This window comes from Vipera ursinii (genome assembly GCF_947247035.1).
Source record: "Vipera ursinii genome assembly, chromosome: 2".
NCBI classification, from domain to species: Eukaryota; Metazoa; Chordata; class Lepidosauria; order Squamata; family Viperidae; genus Vipera; species Vipera ursinii.
The window spans coordinates 186,933,760-186,939,759 of record NC_139513.1 but is presented as its reverse complement, the minus strand read 5'-3'; positions in this window follow the sequence as shown (position 1 = coordinate 186,939,759).

Here is a 6,000-nt window from a genome sequence, read left to right as displayed (position 1 = left end):
GCTGCTGCGTGACTAGGCGAAAGGTACACCAGCAGCAAGCCCAACTGCGCACCAGGGCCGCATCTCAAGAAGAGAGACTCACACCCGACTATCTGCGAAACGGTGGCCTCCCGCGGAGCTAAGGTCTCCCTCATAACAACAGCCACTCCCCCACCCCTACCCTGAGCCCGAGGCCGGTGTAGCACCCGGAAACCTGGTGGGCAGAGATCAGCCAGAGGAATACTGCCCTCTGGGCCCAACCAAGTCTCCGTGATGCAAGCCAGGTCCGCCTGCTCACCCTCGACCAAGTCACGGACGAGAGGAGCTTTATTAACGACAGACCTGGCATTGAAGTACACCAGCCGGAGCTCAGGAGGCTGCACATCCTCACTCCCGGGACCTCGGGGCAGAACAAGAGGGTCGGAACGCCTCACCGCTTGCAAGTAGCGGAGAGGCCTTCCCTGAGGTCGATACGGCCCTCTGTTCCTGCACCTGCTGCCATTCCCTAACGTCGTGGGAATAGGCATTCCCACGACTTGCCCTGGAGCCCCGGGGTTGACCGACCCACGCTCCTCCCCTCCGCGATCAATCCCGGCCCTGGCCTGAACAGTGGTTGCTGGACTGCCCCCCATATCCGAGCAACCAAAAGAAGTTCCCACCCCCCTCCCTAACCTCCTAAAAAATTTAACCAAAAAACTAACCAGGGGCCTCTTATTTGGCTTATATCGGAGGCCCCTACCCATGCCCAGCCATCTCTCAGGGTCCCAACACTCGGGCCCTTCATCAAGAGGAGGTGTAAACAGTAAGGCGGGTCGCTTCCAGGATGGGGGGGCCCCCTGAGAGCGTATAAGGTCGTGCTAGAATAAGTCAGACGCATGATCTTAACAAGTCCGACAAAAAAACAGCAAGGCAGACCAGATCAACATGGGAGGATCTCAAAATAAATAAATCGAAGGCAAATGACCAGAGAGCCAGCCCAGCTCCACTGTCACTAGAGCTGGGAAATCCCGGGACAGATCGAACCCCGCCCTCTCACGGCGGTCAAAGCCGGGGGGCAACCTGGTACATACAAACCGGGGGAGCAATACACCCCAGAGCTCTCACCTCTGGGAGGCAGCAGATGTAAAAACTTAACCACTCTCCCACAGTGGTTACAACCCGGGCCTTCTATTATAGGGGAGGGGGAGAAGGGGGGGGAGTTAGAGCAAAGAATCTATAAAACACATCAGGATTAATAAGCCGGCATGGTCACAAAATGGTAGGAGAGATTCCGTTTATATAAGTCACTTCCATGTTGCAAAAAAGGACTGGATGAAGTCAGTCAAGAAGGAAACCACAACATGGTCCAATGATTTTCTGGCGGCGCAGAGATTAAATTTTGCCTCACAAATGTCCGAGGCAGCAGCATCCGCGTTCCACCACCAGGCCAGGTCACCATATCAGAGAGGCCCACTCCCTTCACCGTCAGCCATCTCGGAAACCAGCTAGACGACATCACCACTCCAGCATTTTCACCCCCCCACCGCTCCAAGCCGCGATTCATAGTCAATCCAGCAACACGCGGCTCCCCAAGCAGCAGGAAGGCGTTCCGGAGCATCACCGAGCTGTAAAAAATTAATCCGGGCGTCACAGATCTCAGGAACACCACCAGGCTCCATAGAAGGGGTCTCGAGACCTCCGTTGCACAAACGGTCAGCCGGTCGGAGCCACGCTGGGCAGAGCTTCAGCAAAAATCGGGATCTTTCCGGGCGCCTCAGCAGCCTCAGCAGTCTCCATCGGGGCTCCGCCCAGCTCCTCCGCGCCCTACAGCCTCCATCGGACTTCGCCGGGTCCCTGCGGCACCAATAAACAGCTGATCGGTGCTATACAACACGGGGCTCTGCTCAGCTCCTCCCTGTCCACCAAGCTGTCCAGAAACTCCCGAAACTCCTCCGGGCTCCTCCAGGCTCCTCCGGGCTCAGCTGATAGTCCTCAGAAAGTCCTCAGAGAGTCCTCGGAGTCCTCAGAGCCCTCGGTGAGTCCAGGCTCCCAGAGCCAAGGCAAACCATGTAGGCGTTCTAAAGGCAGGCACCGAAGCTCAGCTCCCTCGTCCTCGTCCTCCTCCTCACCCGAAACCTTCACAGGACCTAAATATCACTGTGAAGCTCCCCAGGGTCGCCACATTGCTAAAATTGCCGAAGCTCCTAACGGAGCTCAGCCATGCACGTCCGCCATCTTGGGCATAGATTGAGAGCGTTCGCAGATGATCTGGTTGTTAAGGTGACCCAGCCGGAGAACTCTGTTGTGGACCTGATGGAGATAATAATGCAATATGGGAAGGTTTCTGGATTTAAAGTTAATGCACAAAAAACTAAAATTCTGGCCAAAAATATGACAGTATCGCAAAAGGCTCTTTTAGAAGGATTAACTGGATTTGAGATTGCTAAAAGGGTCAAATATTTGGGGGTGTTTTTGTCACCCTCTAATACAAAGTTATATAAAAATAACTATGAAAAATTATGGGGAAAAATTCAAAAAGAAATGGAGAGTTGGGAAAAATTGCAATTGTCTTTGCTGGGAAGAATCGCAGCAGTGAAAATGAATGTCCTGCCTAAATTTCTATTCTTATTTCAAATGATACCGGTTCTTAAAAAAGATTCTAATTTGGAAGAATGGCAACGGGGTATCAATAAATTTGTCTGGGCAGGGAAAAGGCCACGAGTTAAACTTAAGATTATGCAGGATACTCGTGAAAGAGGTGGTCTCAAAATACCTAATCTTAAATTATATTATGAAGCTGCTGCGATATTAGGAATAAGTGATTGGATTAATTTGACACAAGAGAGATTATTAAATCTTGAGGGCCACGACTTGTTATTTGGCTGGCATGCATATTTGTTGTATGATAAGAAGGTAGATAATGTATTTAAAGTGCATATTCTAAGACAGGCATTGTTGAGAGTTTGGAAGAAGTATAGACATAAGTTAGACTGCAAGATGCCATTGTGGGCAATTCCAAAACATGCAATAGAAAACATAAATGTTGGTTTCAAACATGATGTGACTACGTATAAGGAGATTTTAAGCTTGGAAAGAAGTGTCTGGTGTTTAAAATCGTATAACCTCTTGCGAGATGAGAAGATTGTTCAAACTTGGTTTCAATATACTCAGTTACGGGCCAGGTGAAAAGAAGATCAGAAAACTGGTTTTGCAATGACTGACGAAAATTTGATAAAGCAAATTAGAAATCAGGGTCCAGCACATATCAAACGAATATATCTTGCATTGATAGAAATTGACTCAGAAACAGAACTTGTTAAAGATTATATGATAAAATGGGCCCAGAATATCCAAGAAGTTATTACAATGGACACGTGGGAAAAGATCTGGGTGAGGAACGTAAAATTTACACAAGCTCAAAACCTAAGAGAGAACTTTTATAAAATGTTTTATAGATGGCATTTAGATCCTAAAAAGCTTGCAAGTATGTATCCGAATTATCAGCCAAAATGCTGGAGGTGTGGTGGCGAAGATGCAACATATTTTCACATATGGTGGACCTGCAAAAAGGTTAAGGCTTTTTGGATAAAAATTTGGTGGAATATGCAGAAGATCTTCAAGCAAAGGATAAAGTTTTGTCCGCAATTTTTTTTGTTGGGTATAATTACAGATGCTACTGTTGTGGACACTAAGTTGATGTTGAACTTAATTACAGCAGCAAGACTTTTAATAGGTCAATATTGGAAGAAGGAGGAACTGCCGACTATAGAAGAATGGACTTTAAAGGTTTCTGACCTGGTGGAAATGGCAAAGATCTCGGCTTATTTGAAAGATCATTCGCAAGAACGTTACATTATGGAGTGGAAAAAATGGATTGAATATATCCAGAAGAAATATGGGACTAAAAAGTTTCATTTAGCATTTGAATAAGTCTTCCTTTCTATTTTCTTTTTTTTCCTATATGAAATATTAGTATTGTTTGTAGTTATCTTATATGAGCTAGAGAGTGATAGATTTAAGAATTTATTGTTGGTAGCATATGGATGTTTATGATTGTTCTTTGTTTTTATACCCTGTACTTAGCTCTGGGAAGTCGGGGGGGGGGGGAGGGGGGAAAGGGGGGAGGGGTAGGGAGGGATAGGTAGGGGTGGGGGGAGGGGGGATTGTTAAAGATAAAATGTATTTTAAAACTTTTCAATAAAAAAAAGAAAATGGGTAAAATCTTAAAAACAGGACATGATAATTATAACTAAAAATATATTGATAAATACCTTAACTGATTGTGTTATAACTAGTGATGTATTAGCTTGATTGTGATACAGTAACTATGGGAAACAGAGAGAATTTTTTAGATGATTTAACCTGAAATAGGCACAAATGATTTTGTTACTGGACTATTGTTTTGGAAATTGGAAAATTAATAAAACTTGTTTAAAAATAATAATAAATGTTCCAGACTTCTTGTGAATAACTACCGTTATTCTTCAGTTGGTAAGTTTTCATTTTTCCAATACTGGGCAGTTGGAAAGTTTTCATTTTTCCAATACTGGGCAAATACAATTTCCGCTGCTCTTAATACATGCAATATTAAATATTCACTCTCCTTCTCATAGTTACGTAGCTCCTAATATTCCTAATATATATATATCTTATAGAAGATGATAGGATCAGCAACTTTTCCTAGAACTAAGGAGAAATTTTCTAACAGTTAGAACAATTAATCAGTGGAACAACCTGCCTCCAGAAGTTGTGAATGCTCCAACACTGGATGTTTTTAAGAGGAGACTGGACAGCCATTTGTCTGAAATGGTATAAGGTTTCCTGCCTGAGCAGGGGGTTGGACTAGATGACCTCCAAGGTCCCTTCCAACTTTACTATTATGGTTATGATTATGATTTCCAGGAGAAATAATAGATTATTTAGACAAGCAACTTAAACACTGTGTAATCTTCCAAAAAAACTGTTATTTAAAAAGTAATTGCTTTCTTCCTCAGTATTGTAAAGTCAAACAAAAAAAGAGATTTATTTTACCAGAAATCATTACATTGTCCAAACTATTGATCTCTGGATTGAAAACAAAATGATAAATCTTATCAATTCTATGTTTGTCAGAACACACTTAAAGTATTGTGTTCTGGATCAGGGACATAGAGAACTAACTGCATACTGGGAAGTAACAGTTCTCCAGCACACATACTGAGTTCTTACAGTTCAGGTGGGAACCCAAATAGCGGGAATAATGGGTTCAATCTGATTGGTTGTATGAAGGTATATAAAGAGTACATGTACAGCCTACCCCCTCAGTACAGTTATGGTTATCAATAAAGTTGTACCCCTGCGGCCCCTGACCCGGTGCAGATCCCGTCGAGCTCCATGGTTCTCTGCGGAGCTTCGGGAGATGAAGCGTCGGAGACGGGGCCTAGAGAGCGGTTGGAGGTCCAGCCGATCCGAATCCGACCGATTGCGACTAAGAGCCTACATTAGGTCTTATCTCGCTGCGATAAGGGAGGCGAGGTCTAACCACTTCGCCACCCTTATCGCGTCCGCAGATAATCGCCCGGCCGCCCTGTTTAGGGTGACTCGCTCCCTCCTAAATCAGGAGGTGAGGGAGGATCCCTTGCAGGGCCGTGCCGAGGAGTTTAACCAACATCTGTCGGACAAAATCGCTCGGATTCGGACCGGTCTGGACTCTGACTGGGCAGAGTCTGACGATCAGGACACGGGTGGTCTTGTCGATATCATCTGGGAGGAGTTTGATTCTGTGACTCCGGAGGAAGTGGACAGGATCATGGGGAGGCTGAGCACCACCACATGTTTATTGGACCCGTGCCCTTCCTGGCTGGTTTATGCAGCCCGGGAGAGGACACGCAGCTGGTTCCAGGCAGTTATATCGGCTTCTTTGAGTGAGGGTATCTTCCCCGCCGTCTTGAAGGAGGCGGTGGTGAGGCCTCTCCTCAAGAAGCCTGCCCTGGACCCGGCTGTATTGAATAACTTTCGTCCTGTCTCCAACCTTCGCTTTCTTGCGAAGGTTGTTGAGAGTGT